This window comes from Lepidochelys olivacea, assembly GCF_965140295.1.
Source record: "Lepidochelys olivacea isolate rLepOli2 genome assembly, chromosome: 10".
Lineage (NCBI taxonomy): Eukaryota > Metazoa > Chordata > Testudines > Cheloniidae > Lepidochelys > Lepidochelys olivacea.
The window spans coordinates 64479606-64502345 of record NC_140420.1 but is presented as its reverse complement, the minus strand read 5'-3'; the positions used below and the strand labels follow the sequence as shown (position 1 = coordinate 64502345).

Genomic DNA, 22740 nt, shown 5'->3' with positions numbered 1-22740 from the left:
ACATTCCAAAATGCCATTGGCCTTCTTGGCAACAAGGGCACACTGATGACTCATATCCAGCTTCTCATCCACTGTCACCCCTAGGTCCTTTTCCGCAGAACTGCTGCCTAGCCATTTGGCCCCTAGTCTGTAGCGGTGCATTGGATTCTTCCATCCTAAGTGCAGGACCCTGCACTTATCCTTATTGAACCTCATCAGATTTCTTTTGGCCCAATCCTCCAATTTGTCTAGGTCCTTCTGTATCCTATCCCTCCCCTCCAGCATATCTACCACTCCTCCCAGTTTAGTATCATCCGCAAATTTGCTGAGAGTGCAATCCACACCATCCTCCAGATCATTTATGAAGATATTGAACAAAACCGGCCCCAGGCCCGACCCCTGGGGCACTCCACTTGACACCGGCTGCCAACTAGACATGGAGCCATTGATCACTACCCGTTGAGCCCGACAATCTAGCCAGCTTTCTACCCACCTTATAGTGCATTCATCCAGCCCATACTTCCTTAACTTGCTGACAAGAATACTGTGGGAGACCGTGTCAAAAGCTTTGCTAAAGTCAAGAAACAATACATCCACTGCTTTCCCTTCATCCACAGAACCAGTAATCTCATCATAAAAGGCGATTAGATTAGTCAGGCATGACCTTCCCTTGGTGAATCCATGCTGGCTGTTCCTGATCACTTTCCTCTCATGCAAGTGCTTCAGGATTGATTCTTTGAGGACCTGCTCCATGATTTTTCCAGGGACTGAGGTGAGGCTGACTGGCCTGTAGTTCCCAGGATCCTCCTTCTTCCCTTTTTTAAAGATTGGCACTACATTAGCCTTTTTCCTGTCATCCGGGACTTCCCCCGTTCGCCACGAGTTTTCAAAGATAATGGCCAATGGCTCTGCAATCACAGCCGCCAATTCCTTCAGCACTCTCGGATGCAACTTGTCCGGCCCCATGGACTTGTGCACGTCCAGCTTTTCTAAATAGTCCCTAACCACCTCAATCTCCACAGAGGGCTGGCCATCTCTTCCCCATTTTGTGATGCCCAGTGCAGCAGTCTGAGAGCTTGAGAACTTCAGTCTATCATCCGCAGACCAATGGGCTGGTAGAAAGTTTTAACCAAACCCTCAAGGCAATGATAAGGAAAGTGGTAAGTCGGGACGGGAAGGATTGGGACACCCTACTACCCTACCTTATGTTTGCAATCCGCTAGGTACCTCAGGCCTCAACTGGGTTTTTTCCCTTTGAGTTATTAAACAGACACCACCCCCGTGGCATACTAGATATTGCAAAAGAAATCTGGGAAGAGGAACCCAATGAAGGAAGAAATATAATTGACCATGTGTTGCAGATGCGAGAACATTGTACGGGAACATTTGGAAAAGGCGCAGGAGGCCCAACGAACCTTTACAATCACAAGGCAAAAGTCCGACAGTTCCAACCAGGGGATCGGGTGATAGTGTTGGTACCCATGGAAGCTTTTGGCCCAATGGCAGGGGCCCTATGAGGTGGTTGAACCCATGGGGGAAGTAACCTACAAGGTGTGGCAGGCAGGATGCTGGAAACAAGAACAAATTTATCACATTAACCTCTTAAAGCCTTGGCACCAACGAGGTGTGTGTGTAGTGGCCCAAGAGACCCCGAGCCAGGGAAATAACATGCAGGAGCAGATCAGGATATCCACTGATCTGACACCAAGCCAGAAGGAAGAGGTAACTGAGATGACCAACCAATACCAGGACGTGTTTTCAACCAAACCAGGTCGGACCACTGAAGCAGATCACCATATTATCACAGACCCTGGGGCAAAGGTAACTTTAAGACCCTATTGGGTCCCAGCAGCAAAAAGGGAGGAGATCAAGGCAGAGGTAAAAAGGATGTTGGGCTGGGAGTCATCGAAGAGTCCCACATTCAGTGGTCAAGCCCAATGGTTGTTGGTGCCCAAACCCAATGGCACCACTAGGTTTTGTAATGACTTTTGCCAGCTGAATGAGATATCCAAATTCGATGCATACCCCATATCGATGAGTTAGTTGACCGCCTGGGCAATGCCCAATTTTTGACTATCCTTGATTTAACAAAGGGATACTGGCAGATTTCCCTTTCCAAAGATGCGAAAGAAAAGACGGCATTCTCTACACCAGAGGGTCTGTTTCAATATACTGTTCTTCCTTTTGGACTGCATGGGGCATCTGCCACCTTCCAGCATCTTATGGACAAGCTCTTATGGCCCCATACCAGTTATGCAGCCGCATATCTGGATGATGTGATTATTCACACCCCCGACTGGGAAACCCACTTGGAAAAGGTGGAAGCGGTTCTGGACATGTTAAGACGGGCTGGCCTCACAGCCAACCCAGCCAAGTGTGCTATAGGGCTAGCCGAGGCTAAATACCTTGGCTACATTGTAGGAAGGGGCATGGTCAAGCCCCAACTAAATAAACTAGAGGCTATCCAAAATTGGCCCCGGCCAAATCGGAAAAAGCAAGTCTGGGCATTCTTGGGTGTGGTGGGGTACTACCGATGATTTATTCCCCATTTTGCTATCAGAGCGAGTCCCCTGACAGACCTGATAAAAGCCCGGGGTCCGGACATGGTGAAGTGGATAGATGCCGCAGAGAAAGCATTCAGACAGCCCTCTGCGTAACCCCGTGCTTATAGCCCCAGACTTCAACAAAGAATTCATTTTACAGACAGATGCATCTGAAGTAGGATTGGGAGCTGTCCTATTGCAGATGGTCAGAGATGAAGAACACCCAATCCTCTTCCTCAGCAGGAAACTCCTCCCAAGAGAGCAGAAGTACGCCGTGGTTGAAAGAGAGTGCCTCGCTGTGAAATGGGCCATGGAAACACTACGTTATTACCTTCTGGGATGTTGGTTTACCCTTGTGACCGACCATGCGCCCCTCCAGTGGATGCAGCGAAATAAAGAGAAGAACGCAAGGGTAACCAGATGGTTCCTGTCCCTACAACCTTTCCAATTCACCATACATCACTGGGCTGGAAGCCACCATGGCAATGCAGATGGCTTGTCACGGGTACACTGCCTGAAGTCCCAAGTTGCCCAACCCCGTGGTGTTGAGCGGGAGGGGGGGCGGGGAATATGTGACAGGGTCGGGCCAGATGGCTACAGGAGAGTGAAGGAAGGCAGATATATTAGCCCCAGGTTAAGTGGGTCCCTTTTTCCTGGGTAAGGTAACAGGGAAGGTTCCAGAACAATCAGGAACTTTCTGGAAACAATTAAGGCAGACAGGCTGATTAGAACACCTTCAAACAATCAAGAAGCTGCTAGAATCAATTAAGGCAGGCTTATCAGGGCACCTGGGTTTAAAAAGGAGCTCACTTCAGTTTGTGGTGCGCATGCGAGGAGCTGGGAGCGAGAGGTGCAAGCAGCAGAGAGTGAGAAGGCGTACAACTGGAAGACTGAGAAGTACAAGCATTATCAGACATCAGGAGGAAGGTCCTCTGGTGAGAATAAAGAGGTGTTGGGAGGAGGCCATGGGGAAGTAGCCCAGGGAGCTGTAGCTGTCACGGAGCTGTTACAGGAGCCCCTGTAGACAGCTGCAATCCACAGGGCCCTGGGCTGGAGCCCGGAGTAGAGGGCGGGCCCCGGTTTCCCCCATCTCCCCAGCTCCCTACTTGATACCAGAGGAGTTGACCTGGACCGTGGGTTCCACCAGAGGGGAAGGTCTCTGATCAGCAGAGACTGCGGGGATTGTTCTTCTTCCTTTCCCCATACTGACCAGTGATGAGGCTAACTGAGCGAACGGCAGATTTGAGCCATGAAAGTGGCCAAACTGAGGGCTGGCGTGAACCTCTGAGGTGAGAAAATCTGCCAATAAGCGCAGGACCCACCAAGGCAGAGGAGGAACTTTGTCACAATAGTTTTTGCCCAGAATATTCATTAAAAGAATTGGGAATAAATGGGTTTCTTCTTCATAAGAAAAAATAGGCTCCACTATCAGAAGATAACTTATTACATGAAGACAGGTTTCAGAGTAACAGCCGTGTTAGTCTGTATTCGCAAAAAGAAAAGGAGTACTTGTGGCACCTTAGAGACTAACCAATTTATTTGAGCATGAGCTTTCGTGAGCTACAGCTCACTTCATCGGATGCATGCCGTGGAAACTGCAGCAGACTTTATTTATACACAGAGAATATGAAAAAATACCTCCTCCCACCCCACTGTCCTGCTGGTAATAGCTTATCTAAAGTGATCATCAGGTGGGCCATTTCCAGCACAAATCCAGGTTTTCTCACCCTCCACCCCCCCACACAAAAGAGTGAATTTGTGTGTGGGGGGTGGAGGGTGAGAAAACCTGGATTTGTGCTGGAAATGGCCCACCTGATGATCACTTTAGATAAGCTATTACCAGCAGGACAGTGGGGTGGGAGGAGGTATTTTTTCATATTCTCTGTGTATAAATAAAGTCTGCTGCAGTTTCCACGGCATGCATCCGATGAAGTGAGCTGTAGCTCACGAAAGCTCATGCTCAAATAAATTGGTTAGTCTCTAAGGTGCCACAAGTACTCCTTTTCTTTTTATTACATGAAGTCATAATCCACTATTGAGACATCATACAATTACATTGGTAACATTAGTATGTAATATTTATTTTAAATAAAAGGGCCTATTGAGGCTTTCAACTCATTACAAGGAGGTCCGGGTGGATGACTTCATTGTACGAACACAGAGGAGTTATGAAGGGGATAAAAGATTTATTTATATACAAATATGTTCTCATTAGGAATTCTCTGCAACAACGTAACAGATACACTTGAAGGGCCATTACTCTTCTTTTTAACTATTTGCTATTTACATTTCGACTGGCTATGAACATTTACTAGGAAAAAACAAAACACAAAAAACAAATGAAGAATAAAAAATAGAAATATAATAACAAGTCTGTTAACTGCTGTACTGCAGCATACATCATTAGTTCTAGCGAATTTGCAGGTATTTTTCAAGACTCAGAAGTATCCTATTTTTATTAGCGCATTCAATTGTGAGTGTTCCAGTGATCCATTACGGTATGCCTTGGTGAGCCATAAAGCCACAGAGTATCCTCTACACCATTTGTGGTGAATATTAATGACACACTGAAACAAACCTTGAGATTTCTTAATGCTATATAATACATTTCATTTTCTCCCAAATAGGATTTTTGATATTTTATCCAACATATCCTTTCACTATGAAAATTAATTTACAGTTCAAACTCAACTGGAATGTATAAAAGCCACCAAGAGCAATCTCTTGTGATCCAGTCTCAGATCTCTCACTGTCATCTCACTACCATCTCAAGCTTTATAAGAACACCTGCTCTGCCCCTCTGTTCTCCATCACAGCTGACAACATGCTCTTCCTCTCTGAGACCAGATCCCATAATCGTGGGGTCATATTTGACTACGCCTCCCGCTGAAAAGCCAAATGGGGAGGCAGAATAAATAACCAACAAATAATGATAAACAACAAGAACTAAACCATGTTTATGAGTACATGTCTAACTTAATAACAATGGCATCTTATTATTGTCATTCTTGTCCTTTTCCCCTTTCCTCTGTCTTGTCCATTAGGATCCTAATCTGTTTTGTCATATTAAAATTAGTTTCTATGCTCTTTGAGACAGATTGTTTCTTCACTAGTTTATTTAGGTTCCTAACACATCAGAAGAAAGAAAGGAAGAAAGAAAGAATAATAAAATATATGAAAATATTTTCCATATTCTGGAAAATATGGCTGAATACACTTATATTCTCCAAGCATGCACTTAAGGCCTCCCATATCTCAACCCACAGTTCTGTAATGACCTAGGTCATCCACCACCAATATTATATGGACAGTTACCATACGGACTGTAAACTTTTGACATAGCAGGATGGACTTCAGAGTATTTGCTTTTCATCTTGGATTTACATACAGGCTGTGCAAAGCTTTTCATTGTGTGTATGTAAGTTGATTGCTAGGAAATCTTATTCATGTTTTGAAACAAATAATTCCATTTAAAATAATCGAGATTAGTAGCATAAGACCCTTCTAGTAATTGTCTAGAGTAGAAGTGGTGTTGAGATGATTTATTTCCTTCATGGAAAATAAATCAGATGAAAAATTCTTCTTTCCACTTTGATTGATTTATTTCTTCATTTTGTTACATTTTTGGCAAAATATAAAAACTGATTTTTCCCTCTAGCTTTTGTTTTTTCAATAAAACCCTGACTTTCTTTGATGAAAGCAAGTTTTTTGAAAAAAAAAAATCTTCTCACTTGAAAATCCATTAAAAAATCCCAAAGGTTTCAGTGGAAAATTTCCAACTAGCTCTAGTTGGAATTGTCCATGCTGGACCTTCCAAAATTAACAATTTATAGGTAAGTGAGATAAGAAACTTCCATTTCCTATGGTTGTTAATATCATATTTTTTAACTGACACACAATAATGTCTCCCATTTAAAAGTAAAAATACTTAGTATGCTATTTTTAGATAAAGGATGGGAATAATCTAGATTCATGAGTCTCTAGAACTGCATCACATGGCAGAAAATATAATAAATTAATACAATGTATGTGATAGAAACAGTGTGGAATGAACATGGATTATCAAGAGTTATAAAACAAAGCAGTTTTGAGGAAGTTCTAACTCAAGAAATCCAAAAGTTTCCCTTTGGTAGATTTTACTTGGAAATGAATTGTATTTATGAAGCAAGCTGAAAAGAACGAGCTTTGCAATTTTTTTGAAAACTTAAAAAAAACCTCATTAGCAGACATACTCTTATGGAAATAAAAACTGTAGATTTTCACTTCATTCTTTTGGGACTCAGTTTATGAACTCTGGCATGGCAAGTGACAGAAAATCATTCTGAAGTGTTTCCAAGTTATCATTTTAAAATTCTCTCTTTCAACTGGCTTGTGCTAACGATTCACAATAAAAAATGGGTTTTTAGAAGCTTCTGTTGCCTACAACCACTCCTTTCAATCCTGCTATTAACTCTTTACCTCCCCAGGAGTCCAATCCAGCTCCCATTGACTTCAGTGGGAGCTGAATCAATACAGTTAACTTCAACCACTGGGCAAATATTGAAAAGTTCGATAATTCAATGGGGCTTCCCACTTATTTTCCTCTGATATCTGCATTATGTCAGGCATAAAAATAGCCTACTTTTGTTTCCATAATGGGTTTTTCAAAGCAATCTAGGTGGGCTGGGAGATTCACAATCTGACAAAACAAATATTTCTTTTTGCAGAGAGAATATATAAGTTTTCCCATCTATCACAAAAAAGTCTCAGAAAGCTATTCAGAACCCAGTGCACGTTTCTTCCTCTTCACAACTCATTTTCCCTCTTTTTTGGTGACAACCTAGGCAATAATTCACAGCTCACTGGGTCTCCTAAATAACCCCCTTTATATTTACATGGTAGGCAATCCCCCATTACCCTGCAGGATTCAGCTGTACTGGCAGTCATTAGGCTTTCTTAAGGCTTTGGAGGTTTAACATATCCTCCTCTAGTTAGTATCTTTTAAAAAAACCCTTGAATGGTTACCTTCTCTGCAAATAAATAATGAAACTTGACAATTTCATAAAAAACATAACTGTCATTTTGTAATTTTGAAGTGTTTCCTCCTTTGGGTCTCATCCAGACTCCCACATAAAGTCTTTAAAGCTCAGAAGCATTTCATCGGTCTGATGATTGTTATGTTTCTTCTTTTTTGTTGGAAATTAAATGAGCTACTTGAGTGACTTTGCTGAAACTTTTATAAGTGTACACTTACTCAGCCTTATGTATTGCAATTAATTTAATCCAGCATTGTTCAGAAGTCTGGGAAAGAACAACGCTTTCTCTATTGCCATACTAAAAAGCCTTGTTAGAGGCCCAAAATAAACTGGAATAAAGAAAAAGAAAAAATGATCGCGAGAAAGAGGTTTTGTCTAGTATTGCATATAGGTGTCACTAGATAGGTGTGACCTAGTGGTCTGAGCAGAACACAATGAGCCAGGATTCCTGGGTCAGAAGCTCATACTGGCTCAGAAGCTGATTTTTGTGCCTTAGAGAAAGTTGCTTAAGATCCTACCCTGCAGCCTCCATTCATATGAGTCAATTTGAGACTACTCAAAGTAGAGGCTGCAGGAACTGATAATTTCTCTGCCTTACTTCCCTACATGTGCACTGGGGGAATAAGGCTATCTCACAGAATTGAATAGTAAATGCAAAGTATTATTATTGAGGGTTTAGAAGAATAAAAACATGGGACCTGATTCTCACCTGAAATACTACCACTACTAAAGTTTTACACTGTTGTAAGCCCTGATTTCAATGGAGAAATATCAGCATAAAGCTGGAGCAATGCCATGGTGAATCTATTCCAGAGTGTGATTAGTAGTGTGAGAACCTTAAATTCTGGGGAAAATCCATAAACTGATTTGTTTACTGCACTGGTGAATATTTCAGACTAACACATCAAGACAAATTATAATAGCATCAAAAACCTCAGAAATTTGATTTTCACTTGAGAAAAAAGATTGAGTTATCTTTTTGGTTTGCAGTTGCCTTTTTCTCTTTATAATAGTCTAAAGGTTTAATGGTGGTATATGATTCTTTGATTAGGACCAAGGGCTTCATTATACCAGATCCCACATGTAATATTGAGTGTTATATTAGATATGCTTTGACTAAAGAAGCAAAGAGGCAGAACCAGAATAATTATAGTTTTCCAATTAATTCTTGTAAGAAAACAGGCAATTTGCCAGCAATTTTTGTGGTCAAGAAGTCATGACAGAATGGGATAAGGGAAATGATGTTAATTAATTCTCAATGTCAATGCTAACTGTTACCAAAGTTAGCAAGAACATTTTGAAAGGTACAAGAATCAAGACATTCCTGGAAGTGTGTTTACCACATGTTAATGTGGTAAAGTAATGAGAAATAGCACTGTTGCACAGAGAAACAAATATCTTTATCCCATAGCATTTGACTGAAAGGAGGGTTGTTAATCTAAAGTGAATTGCATAGTGTCTTTTTCATTCAATTGAAGAGTTATTCCTCTTTTTTTATTATATTTTTGTTATAGTATCTTTTAGTTTCCAAGGTGTTAACTTGCACTGTTAAAGTTTCTTTAGGGGGTAATCTCACAGTTTCAATTGAGATCCTTTGATAACAATGTTTCTTTTAAACTTATTATTTGTGTAAAGTTCACGCTAATAAAAGTAACTTACCCTATTAAGAGAAATCCTGGAAGCAGAAGAGCATTTTAGGATGCTAATTGCTCATGTTACTAGCCATCCATGAAGCATATGCTGAAAACACACTAAAGGGTTTAGTAATGCTTTTCTAAGTCATAAATCTTTTACAGGTACAATTATGTGAGAACAGCAATAGGAAAAGCACATTAAACATCTGGAGTCAGATGGGTTTACTGAAGTAAAATTACAAAATTAAATTTAGATGAACTTAATTAAAAAGAGGATCCAATTTAATATGGACATTCATCACATTCTCATTGAAATCCTTTCTTGCCTCAAGAAAATATAATAAAGTTTGAATACAAAAGCTGTATAAAGGCTGAAATGAGGTGTGAAAGGATGGTCAAATAAAGAAATTCAATAACAAGGAAATCTCTCTCCCCCTTTACATACACACAGACGGACAGACACACTTTAATAGCACAGATTATCTATTTTTTTTAATTAGTAATAATAAGGGAATTAAACTGGTAACTGCAGATGTTCTAAAGGTCATTATTCTTATACCTCCTGCTATACATGGTGCATATATTGAAAATGGAAGGATGGAAGTTTTATATGTAGTTTTAGAATGTACACACAGGTGTATTGAATTTTATCTAATAGCAATGGGAGTTGCACAAGCAAATCTGAGGGCAGATTTGGCCCAGAGATTCAGTCTCTAACTTTACCTTATAGCAGTTACATCTTGAACTGTTTAAAATGTTGTTTTCTTGTCCTTAAGTAGTACTTGGCTTACTTTCATTGAAGTCAATAAGAGTTTTACCACAGGACTGGGCCTTACATGCCCTGTGATGGATTTTCATTTGCTTTAATTCAGAAATAACAAACGAGGCTCCTTGCTTTCTTTTACTGAATCATTAGAGCTCTCTTTTTCCATGGTTAAAAGGTCTTGTAGTTCAGCACCACCTGGCCTTTGGTTCTCACAGGTTCTCCACCTCTCAGAAGCAGCACTGACTTGCAGGTCCCCAGGTTACAGTACACCAAGAAATCAAAAAGTGATACAGAACAGTTTGGAAAGCTTCTAAAATTGTTACTAGGATCATGATGTTTGCCTACACAATAGTCTTTACAATTTGCTGTTCAGCACTTAATTAGATTTTTCATGGCTACTTGATGAGGCAAGGCACTATTAAAACTCTATCTTTTTCTTTCTAATGAAGAAGTATACTGGTCGTCTAGGCCCTGATATAGATATAGTTTTTCTCTAGGGACACTCAACATGTTCCAATTTTACAAAGTCACTCAACAATAATGAAATTTCATCTATTGTGAGGCTTCATAATATAAGATGATATCATGTTTACTTTATTATATAGAAACCCGTATGTGATAGATGGGAATGTGGCAGACATGACTGTTGTAAGATACCTCTTCTTAATAATCGGTAGTTATGATTAAGCTGCAAGGTTAATGACAGGAAACAGTGTAAAGGAAATACTGAAAAACAGTTGCAAATCCAAACTAGAAGACATTTGGGCTATATTCTGTCATTTCTTGGAATACGCAATAATGTTAAATATGAAAGCTTCGGATGTGTTTCCCCCTTAGTGCTAACTTTGTATATAGTGTGATACAAAATGACTTTACTGGTTGGAAGAGTGAATTCAGGTGCATGACTTCATTGAGCTATATCCTGCACAACATAGGTGTCATGTGCTTCACATAAAAATACCAGGTAAAAACTGGAGAGCAGGTCAATTACTCCCCTTCATTAAGAAGAGAGCTGCTACACAGCCACCAAGTTAATCCTGTCTAGTAGCAGGAGTCAGGCCAAATTGGGAAGTACTTTGCCAAGTGTCTTATTTGCATATTAAGGATTATGGGCATCCATTTGCCATCCACCGAGCCCCCACCCCTTTCTTTGCATCTGCTCTTGAGAGTAAAGCAGCAAACATGCTGAAGACTAATTTTGCCTCCTTGTAGAGCCCTGAGACCTTGCATGGTCACCTAGACTGCTCAAATTTGCACCAGAGCACAATCTTGAACTCTCTGCTCCCAGCGGCACAACGACCAGAGGAACCAAAGCTGTTAACTCTAGTTCCATGCATCATCGCAAATACACACTGCATGCCAGGGGAAAACTGGCACATTTGAGGGGTTTGAGGCTCAGCATCTCACAGAACTAGGCCCAGTACAAACAAATTAAAAATAATTTTGTTAGTGATTCTCAGTTTAGGCTAAATGTTGCTATTTCTTGGTCTTATTTAGGTTAAGAATGATGTAAAATTTAACTAATAAAGGAGGAACAACAGTGCTACATGTTTTATATATATTTTCATTAAAATGTCAGCTATTGGTTGCATTTGTTACGAGTACAGTAAGGTAACCTGTGAACTGGTAGCATAATGGGATACCTAACCTACGTATTCAGAAAAAATACATACAACAATAAATATTGGGCCTGTAAAATTGTGCAATCATTTTACATACAGTACATCCAGTCATGTCAATGGAAATGTTAAATGCAGACTGATGGCATGATGGGACTAAACATCTCCATCCCCATCTAAATGTCATCAAGCCCAATATCATAATCTATAGACCAGGCATCCCCTACATACTCCTGCACCAAGAGTATTTGAGGAGTGGAAGGAATATGTGTGTCAGTCAGAGAGGGAACTTGAGGGTTGCTCTAATTTATGAGACTTAGCTATGGTCATAAGAGGCAATATGACAGCTCAGAATTGCTCGGACCCTCTCTGCTATCAGTTGAAAATTTCCCTCCACCAGGGCAGGTCTTGGCTTTCACCATATAGCCAGATAAAGTCTGCTTTTTAGTTCTCAGGAGCACAGTGGAACAAGAACTGAGAATATGGCTCAGTGTCTGGAAAATCAGATTATAGTTATAATGACAGCATTAGACTGGGAAGGTATTGCTAGGCCTTGTCACATTTGCTGTTTCCCCCGCAAGAGGAGAAATGTTAGATGTCATTTTATTGCAGGTGATCACCAAGCTTGTGGAAAATGGATGCGCTCTCCAAAATGCACACCATTCCAGTTCAATAGCAATGCCTTTTGAGAGCAACTACTATAATACAGTGGACAATGAAAATGGCCTGATTCTTGCCCTGTGCATAAAGAATTCCAATTTTCCTTTGTAAACTATCAATTTTTAATTATTACTATGATAACTGCTCATTACTTCTGTTCAGATTTTATCATCAACTGTTGTCCTATGCAGTAATAAGCTGCCTTATACCTCCTTGTGATGGTCAAAGAGAAATATTCATCTTATATGAGTTTGCTTTTAGTGCAATTTAACATCTGACAGTAATAGTATAATGCTATTTACTGTTTTATCTTTAAATCTTACCACAGAAAGCAAATGTGAAGATCTTTAAACTGTTGGCATCAGTGTTCCCGTACAGGCTGGCATGAGCTCAGGTGGGTGATCCTGCCAAAAGTCAGAGGAAAATATTCATCAGACAGATGATTTATTTTAATCATACTTTCCCAGTATCCACAGAAAGCATGGTTTATATATGCCTGCTGCAGGTTTAATGATAAGACCATTAAGACAGATCTGAATTCAACACACCAACTTGTTGACTTTTTCAGGAACTGTGAACCTGAATACTGATTCCCAAAGGGCATTTTCTATAGAGAAACTGTTCTTTCATGAATGCAACAAAACAATCCTACCAAGAAGAATAACAGTGCACTGCATGGTTAGTTTTAATAAACTGTATTAGAAAGATGGTCAATGGGGCTGGGGAGGGAGAAGAAAAGGGAAAAAAAGCCAGTGGCCAATCTAAGATTAATGAAGTGTACTATCAAACACAGTTCTTAATTCTAGATCTAAGATGCTTTGAAGTTCATGGAAATGTGCCCCCTAGTAATTCTAATACAGGATTATCTCTCTTGACATCAGAAAAATAATATTCAGAGATGGCATTTAAGAGCTGACTTGTACAAAAGCACTTTAGGAGCAAGCAAACTTGCCTTTTTTACCATATATTGAACATTTTTAATAATACTATTTAAGTTTCTACAAAAAAAAGAAAACTAAAATCTTTAGCAAAAAGATATATTGAAAAATATATTTTACATAACTAATTTGTCGAATTATTCAAAATAGTTTCTGTTTAGGATGCTGAATTTCTTGACAAAATGCAACTAGACTTAAATCAAAAGCAAAGAAGAAATGGACTTGACAAAAGAGAGATAGTTGGATCATCTGACCCTTGTCTATTCTCACATCATGATAATTATTAATTTTCATAGTGGGCATCAAATTCAAGTTGCAATATACAATAACAGGCAATCAGGAAAGGACTCTGAAATATACATGATATATTTGAAATTAAAAAGCTACAAAGAGCTATAGTTGATCTTTAGACTTGTATAGCAAATCTCCACAGTTCTTTCTTTCTCTATTGTTCAGGCTCCCTATGAAAATATTATCACTTTTTACTTTGTAATAAGTCCTTTAGGGTGAGATTTTCAAGGGCACCTAAGAGAACTGGGTGCCTAATTCCCTTACATGCTTTTGAAAATCCCACCATTAATGCGTTAGATAGTTCCTTATGTACCAAACCATTTCCCAAAGCCCTTCACATTAATCTACACACGTAAATCTTTAAATTTCCACACAATAGTCTTTGATCAAAGGTTTATTCTGATAGTTTACAGTATAGTTAACACATTTTTTAAAATTACCATTCAAGTCTTTCCACGGTCTAATATCCGAGAACTCTTTGTAAATTAGATCAACTTTAACATAGCAAAGGTTTCTGGACTTTTAATATCGTTGGAAGAGCATTCCAACAAAAGAGTGCTGGAAGTGATGGTTTAGTAATTTAAGCATCAGTTTTGGAATACCTCAGTGACACTAGAACCACAGCTTCAGATCCCAGCAGAGCTGATTCAGCCCTCACATTTCCCAAGGTAGATAGAGAGCAGTATCTCTACACATTCTATTAAGGCAAATCATCTCTTCCATTGTATACTGCTCTTTGTTTTTGCAGCATCTGTGTACACATCTGGCTGTGGTTGTGGTTTCAATATATATATATATATATATATATATATATATATATATATATATATATATATATATATATGTTTCTGCCAAATATACTGATTGTTAAATCAGTACTTGGTGTCAAAGGCATAACACACAAACTGTTATATAGCTATGTTTATACCCAGTTATATAGATCATGGCATATCTTAGGTATACAAACCAAAAGTGTGATATGCCGAGAGGCTGCCACAACTCACTCATTCTCACATGCACACATAAATGCTGCATTCTCCTCTCACATTGCCAGAAGCAATTTCCATCCAGCCATGTTCTCTTGCACAAAGTGCTATGGAAGAGTTCACTAAAATGAAGAATGTTTTGAACTCCTTTTAGTAATGTGAATTGAATTCTACTTGGATGACGTATAAAGGATGAAATTGTGCAAACTGCACGCAGACCTGGACTAAGGACAGCAGAGTTGTGCTGCATCACCGGGAAGAATTATGAATCAGGAAGGAACATTTCTTCCCTGAGCAATTTGCTGTGCAGGATGACTGTGCTGGCCATCCTTTCCAGTGGAACAACATACCTCCCCACCCTCAATGTTCCAGGCCAATTGTTCAGGTATTTGGTGATGTCTGCACCGTCTCCCAGCTCCTCATCACCCCTTTAAGGTGATGCACATTCCAGGGACATACTGAGGTAGAAGTTCTTGAATTCAAGGCATGCAGTTGTGTATGGCCTTTATGCATGGGGCCCAAGGGAGGAGGGAATGGAACTCTTTGTACATCCCCTCCCCACACCCATATTAATGCAAACCACAGTATGACCCTAAATGAACACATACCTTTATATAGGAAAAGAACAAGGTGAATTGATTAATTTAATCTAGCCATGGAATTACAGTCCTCTAGCAACTATTACAAATCCACAACATGTCTCTCAGTGCAGGATTGTATATTTAGCTCTCAGAGCTGGCTAAAAGATGTGCAAAATCATAAGTAGGAAGAGAACACGCTGTTTACTTCTCATTTTAGGAGGCTCCCATGAGTTGTTTTTTCTTGAAATATCCTAGGGTCATGAAGTGTGGTCATAGCCATACCTAGGTGGAAGTACATGAACAACTGATTCACTGGGTTGAAATTTTCAACTTTTTTCATGACCACGCTCAAATTTAGGGATATGCAGGCCTTGGTGTGTTAGCAATCCGCTGCACTTTTGGAAGCACAAGGGGATTTTTAGTGCATTTAATACAGTTTTGAACAGAAGCTGCAGTTTGCTGCAGAAACACATGAGTTATATTGGTTTAAGGGGCCACAGATGTACAAGTTTCAGTTTAGAATAAAGTACTTGGTATTGGAGCTGAGAGAAGATTGGTATCTATATTGCAGAATGTAAAGCATGACTTGATACATAAAAATGAACTCAAGAACCAATGTACTCAAAAGCCAGACTGCATGAAATCTTAAAAGCCAAGCCAGACGAAACCTTAAATGTAAGTTCATTTTCATTCCTCTCTCTCTCTAAGCCAAATCCACAGAGTCGTCAAGGTGGACGCAAGGGGCACAGTAACACAGCATCACTTATTAAAATGTCTCCTTGCCAGGCCAGCCTATCCGTAGTCAAATTGGGCTGATGTGCCAAGAGAAGTGGAGAGACCCTACAATGTAGGAACAAAGTGTGGTCATCCAAGGGTTGGGGCAAGGAGTTAATGTAGGCAATCTTTTCCTCCAACTCCCCCCCGCCCTGCCTGAAGTGCTCAGTGGATCTCAGTCCCATTCTCCCCCGTGTTCAGCTTTGCTGTGGGGCTGCAGTAACTCCTGCACAGCAGTTGTGATGTGGGAGAGAGGATCCCTACTTTTAAAGAATGTTGTTGATAAAAGTGAGGGGTCAGATGTTGGGTCTTCCCTAATTACCCTGAATGGAATATTTGGCTCAGTGGAGACATCCTATCTCCAAAATTACACCAGTGTTCACAGCTGGTAAATGGGAGGGCTGATTTAGGGCTATGTGGCCAAAGGTTCCATCTTCAGCCATCAAAGATAAACTCATCCCACTTCCCAGATCTTGGAGATCCACTGTGCAGATGCTGTACCTTTGTTGGTCATAGATCTTTGAGACAGGTAATGGAGAGTAGATCAATGTAACTTATTGTGTTAAATTTATTTAATTTTTCAGTTGCTTTACTCCAAACTTCATTGTTGCTTCTGACACTTCCAAACACATTTTCGAGCTGATTCTGGAAATTAAGAAAAGTTGGTGTTTTAATACTATCACTGAATAAGTACAACAGGCCTAGAAGACTTTTCACTTCAAATGCAATTAGTAATTTTTGCATAACATTGCTTATGAAAAGTATTATAGAACACTTTGCTGCCAGACATAAACTTTGCATCAATAAGATATTTACAGGAGGTTACAATGTATCAAAGACAGTGCATGTGTAGATGTGGTAGGACAAGTATGAAAAAGTGTGCAATGACCAAGCGACAGGGAAAACAGCTTCAATAGATATGGGCACAGAATGTAAGGGAATTTGCAAGCCAATGAAGGATCTTGAAGATCTGAGAAATGTTCTCTACTGGAAAAGGGAATGGAGAAGACACCATTCCAAATATTTGGTGATAAGATGAACCATCATAGTCTGGATAATTTATAAACCTTAGAGAGACCACAAGAAGGAGGACTACACTTGTCAAGAGGGAGAAAGAGATGAAGAAACGCTAAAAGCTTTGACAGAAGAGTGATTGATATAGTGCCTAATCTGGATGATGTTATGGAGCTGACAGAAGGCAAACTCAGAGGCCTGGGAGATATGAAATAAAAAGAGAGTTTGGGGAGAATTCGAACACTTGTGTTCCTGAAAGTAGGGGTGAGTATGAGAAATGGAGAGAATGAAGTTTTGGTTGAAGCTATTCTTATTAAAGAGAAAGTAATGGAGTTTAACAGTTTTAGCAGAACCAGAGATTGATGACACTGAAGCGGAGAGAGTAAAAAAGGGACCAAAATGATGAAGGGAACAGAGATTTAAGTATCATCTTTCCACAACTGACATCCAAATGTGAATTCAGAAAGAAAGTGGTGAAGGGGAATAAGGTAACTAAAAGAGTAAAGGGGCCCAAGCATGGAATCCAGAGGGGCCCTTAGTGGAGGAACCCATTAGCAGAGAAATTTACATTCCAAATCACAAAAAAGGAGCAGCTGGATAAACTGAGGCAAATCCAGGACAGCAAAGTACCTGTGACTTTAGCTGGTTAAGTTGTTGTGGCAGGGTGCTGACTCAAAGCATACCTCTTCCAGGCACAGCATGGCCAGCAGGCAAACCATCTTCAGTTTCCTCTTGCTTCTCCCATTCACAGACCAAATCCTTCCCCCTGGTTAAGCGATTCCACAGCCCTCTTTCGTGGGGTGGTGCAATGGCTCAAACTGGTTTCCCCAATTTACTAGTAGGGTTCCAGCCCTGCTTCACAGAGCCTTTCTTCTCTGTCCCTTTGTCTCTAGAGAGGCTTCATTTTTTTTATCTTCATCACAGGGGGATGATTTTACATGCATGACCTGTCATGTCATGTCACTTAGCTTATTTTCTCCATCTGGGGTGGCAAGCGGATTGTGTCACAGGTGGGCCTGGACACATCAGCCCTTAAAGGGGCAGTTACCCTGTGACAATTTTGTGTCATGGTCTCTAGTACCATGTGCAAGGTGGGAGAGGATGAATGAGGTTTTAAAAAGAGAGAGAGAATATTATTAGTCACATTTTAAAGGGCATTTTCAGAAATCTGGAAGTGGCACAGCCAGATTAGAAACAGCAGTGGCTGCTTTAATAGATGAGAAAAGGTACCTTTTTCCAAATTTTTGCTAAGAGCTGGAAGAGTCATAATGATTCTTAATTTTAATATATCTTATCCCAGTCAACCATCCTGCATAGTTTAATCCATTGTTTCACACATACAACCATTAATTTGGTGTAGGCTATTCTCCAGTTCAGTTGTGCTACATAATAGGAGTGAAAATCCAGCACTTCAAAACATACTGGATCATTTGGAGTGAGCTCTATAACTACTTTTTTTCTCTTTCATGCATTTGTGTTTCATTTCCCTTCACTAAATTGAATGCTTTGAAAATACCATAGAAGTTTGCAAAATATTTATGTATATACATCTATGCTAAAAAAGACGCATCTATCCGTACACTCTAAGTTATGTCAAGGGCATCAAAATATCACAAAATCGCTACCTAAACTTAACTATAGGGCAGCAATACAATTCAGCGTAGGCCACTACTAACATAACCAACAGTAATGTAAAACTCTGCAGGAAGTTCTTGGTGTAACTCCCTACAAATAATGGAAATCGGATATTGAAAGCATTTCAAAACCCCGATATGATAAAATATTGCAAGTTTGCATACATTAAGGAAATGCTACATTTTGAAGTTTTATGTGGGGAAAAATGAATCATGTTCAACATTGCTTGTAGTGCTATAAAATACACAGAAGCGAGGTTAATTGAAAACCTAACGTAATATAAAAATATGCTCAACCTGTCAGAAGAATAAATATGGTGTGTAAATCTCTACTTAGCCTGATGGGATAGTGAAAACTTTTAATGAACATCAGTTAAAGAAATGAATGAGTAAAAGCATGGAATAGGTAAAAAGAAAAGGAGTACTTGTGGCACCTTAGAGACTAACCAATTTATTTGAGCATGAGCTTTCGTGGGCTACAGCTCACTTCATCGGATGCATCCTGTAGCTCACGAAAGCTCATGCTCAAATAAATTGGTTAGTCTCTAAGGTGCCACAAGTACTCCTTTTCTTTTTGCGAATACAGACTAACACAGCTGTTACTCTGAAACATGTAATAGGTATTAGCCAGTTGGCATATCACTACGTCTTGTCCTACCTTCAGTGGACATGGAGAACAATTGATCACTGTCCTTTTTATAACAGTCCTTTACATATTTGAAGACTTAACAGGTCCCCCCTCAGTTTTCATTTCTCAAGACTAAACATGCAGTTTTTTTAGCTTTTCCTCACAGGTCAGGTTTTCTAAACCTTTTATCATTTTTGTTGCTGTCCTCTGGACTCTCTCCAATTTGTCCACAGCTTTCCTAAAGTGTTGTACCCAGAACTTAACATATTACTCTAGCTGGGGCCTCACCAGTGCTGAGTAGAGGGACAATTACCTTCTGTGTCTTACATATGGTACTTCTGTTAATACACCCCAGAATGATATGAATCTTTTCCACAACTGCATCACATTGTTGACTCATATTCAATTTGTGATCCACTAAAACCCCCCGATTCTTTCCTAGAGTACTACCGCCTAGCCAGATAGTCCCCATTTTGTAGGTGTACATTTGATTTTTCCTTCCTCTGGGAAGTAGTTTGCACATATCTTTATTGAATGTCATGGGTCTCCAGTTTTTTCCACCAGGTTAATGCAAGTGTCAGTGATGTTTTACACATTTCAGGGATATTTCTGATGGGCAGCTAAACTGAGTTTATTCACCTAGTACCAAGCTTTTCCAGGTGTTCCTTCCATATCCAGTGATTTATTCCACAACATGACCACACCTCAGGAATTAATCCTTTCCCATATGAAGTAGCTGATTTAGCTTTCATCTCTAGCACTTTATCCCAATAGGGTTGCACTGGTGAGATCTTCTGCCTCTAACTACTGCTTGAAAGTTAATGCAACTAATGTGCTAGTGGCCATTTGCTCATAATCCTGAGAGTACCCTGAAGACATCAAGGTGGGACATTAATGTGAAGAGGAATTCACAATAGTCTGTCTTCATCAAAATTAGTGGTCCTGCATTTGGAAGGAGTGGGCCTACATATATACAGAGGCAGTCTGTGCAGAGTTAATCACAAAAGGGAAAGCCGATTAACAAAAAGGATCAAAATCCCACTTTATACTGTACACTTTTATGAAGCCATTACTTGCTAAAATTGGCAAAACTCTGGGATAACATACTATAATTTATATTTTTAAATGATAGCTAATTGAACAGCTTTTCTTTTATCACCCCCATATCAAAATACCCTTAACATCTTATAGAAATATTATTCTGTCTTACTTTTTGCCTACTAGGCAATCGTATCCTTTTTCTATTTTAAGAAAACAGCCTAAAAGCAATAAGGACCAAATTTTCAGAATTTCATGTGTGTAAGAGTGCATACACATAATTTGTGTGCTCAGTTACAAAGATCTGATGTACATCTTTGCGTATGGAATTGTGTGCCTGTACACATCCCCATAGTCTTGGAGACGGGGCATAAACTGATGGCATGTTTTCTGTACTCTGTCACTGAGATGTTTTTGTCACTCCCAATTTACAGTGGACTAGCCTGATTCTGTTATTTAGAATGACAGTGTAACTGTCAATCTATTAATGGCATTTACCATTCATACCATCTGCAATATCTATATAGGCAAAAACATCAGCACCTTCCGAGATCCCTTTAAATGATCTTGAATACCTCAAAGTCAGTCAACCCTACCCATTTTCTCTCCTTTCCCCAAAGCAGAGAAGTACACCCCCTAGACTGCCCAGTCAGCCAGTCTACACACATGTTGACAGTCATATCCAAATTATAGCAACACTTAATAAAATGCTGTCTAGTTAAAAACTAGAGAAAAAACATATAAAACAAAGCAAAACATTTAAACTTAATTTCATCTAGTCATGGGCTACAAAAAGTTGCATTAGCAGACTATAAAACTTAGGTTTATAGTTATAAACCTTTAAACTTGATAGCTAACACACTTGTAGGAATCTTTGTTTCCTAGAGCATGAACCTGTACCAATAAAATCAATGGAAATTTTGACATTTACTTTAATAGGAGTAGAATTAGGCCCTTAGACCCCCTGAAGCTGCCTGTTCCCAAATCCCAGCTCCAGTGTGGCAGTGTGTCAGTTAGTTGATTAACATCCCAAATCCATCTTTTATAATCTGAATCTATGGAGCTATTTATACAGAATATATATATTCTTTTGCTTTTGGCAGAGAGACATCAATGTTTTCAGAAGTGTTTAGAGTATCACTTCAGCCTTAATAAAAATAGAACTCTAAGTTTTAAAATTAAATTTCTAAAGTAACATCAGATCTTCACAAATACTCCGTCTTTCAACTCCCCTCTATATATTTTATTTGAAAAGACCTTTCCTCCAGTGTAGAATATTCCTTTAAAAATGCAGTTGGAAGACTTCTGCCTATCTCTATCGATGTTTGGGTAAATATTTTTGATCAAGCAATTTTGTTTAGAATGGTAATGCAATCTCTACCCCGGGGGGCTCTTTCTGCACAGGATGCCTGCCCACAGCTCTACCTGCAAAGTTACATTACAACAGGCTTCATATTCGCTGCTAACTTACAGAGAACTCTAACTCACAAAGCAGGCACAATCATCTGTCATAGCCAGCCATAAAAAAATACAGTATAGATTTTTTCTTACTTCAAGCTAAAAATTGCATGTAGCCACTGTTCTTCAATAGTTTAATATCACACTTAATTATCGACATCATTAAGTTAGGAAATATGTTTTATTTTGGGATCAGTGGGCACAGGCTGTATTTGTCAGCTCATTTAAAACGGGTAACTAGACTTGGAGTGTGACTTTCATATAACGGGACCAAGTAGAGAGTGTTACTGTATTCAAAGGAAAGGTGAAACAATAGTGATCATGCTGTGAACTGAATAAGCAGAGAGTCTATGAAGTGATTTACAATTCTTATTGAAGTCAGCATGCAACAAAGTCCATCTCTTTTGTTGTAGTAGTGATTAGTGAATATAGTTGACCTACAATACGTACTGTGTTTAATCCAGTGTTTTTCACATAAAGCTAAAGGCTGAACTCACAATGTATTTATTTCTTTGATACCATTCCAAGTTTTTCAGAGATATCTCTCTCTACACACTGAATTAACTGAAGGGGTGTATATAATTTAGAAGGTAACACAAGTAATTATTAGGAAAGTAATAGTACAGACCTAGTCCTGCTTGTCTTCTGATGCAAGGAATACTAGTAAAATGGCCCCAGATCTGAGAATAATAGAGCCATTGTAAAATAAACTTGAAAACAGTGTCTCAGATTGTCCAAGCCACCAAAGGGATTTGGATGCTCAACTCCCATTAATTTGAATAGGAAGCTGGCATCCAAATCCATTTTGCAGCTTTGAAAATCTCAGTCAAAGTTCTTTTCAATTTACATCTTTTATTTAAAGATTAAAGATAACTGACTGTCTTTGGAGAAAAAGAAAATCTATTTATTAGCATGTCAGTCATAGTACTGGTGATTATTATTATCATCCTCTTCATTCATTATTTGTTTCTGGTAGTGCCCACAGTGTGATGGGTGCTTTCTGAACACTAAAGAAGGCATGGTCTCCATCCTCAAAAGTTCACGCCCAAAAAGGACAAAATAAAGTAAGAGACAGATGGAGAGAAAGTGAAAAGAGGACAACAGACAAGGACAGCGGACAAGTTGTGGAATGGCAATGGCCATGGCCCAATAACAAAGGTTTAGTGACATTTTATATATTTT

The 22740-nt window shown here is 39.3% G+C and overlaps 1 protein-coding gene across 2 annotated transcripts in view; it reads right to left on the bottom strand.

The window, feature by feature from the left end:
- SEMA6D (semaphorin 6D) overlaps window positions 1–22740 on the bottom strand; it is a 276200-nt gene that overhangs the window by 148929 nt on the left and 104531 nt on the right. For both annotated transcript variants that reach the window (XM_084641684.1, XM_084641683.1), the window contains one exon: window positions 12540–12620. The gene's annotated coding sequence lies outside the window, so the exon portion shown is untranslated. The remainder of the gene's footprint in view (window positions 1–12539; window positions 12621–22740) is intronic.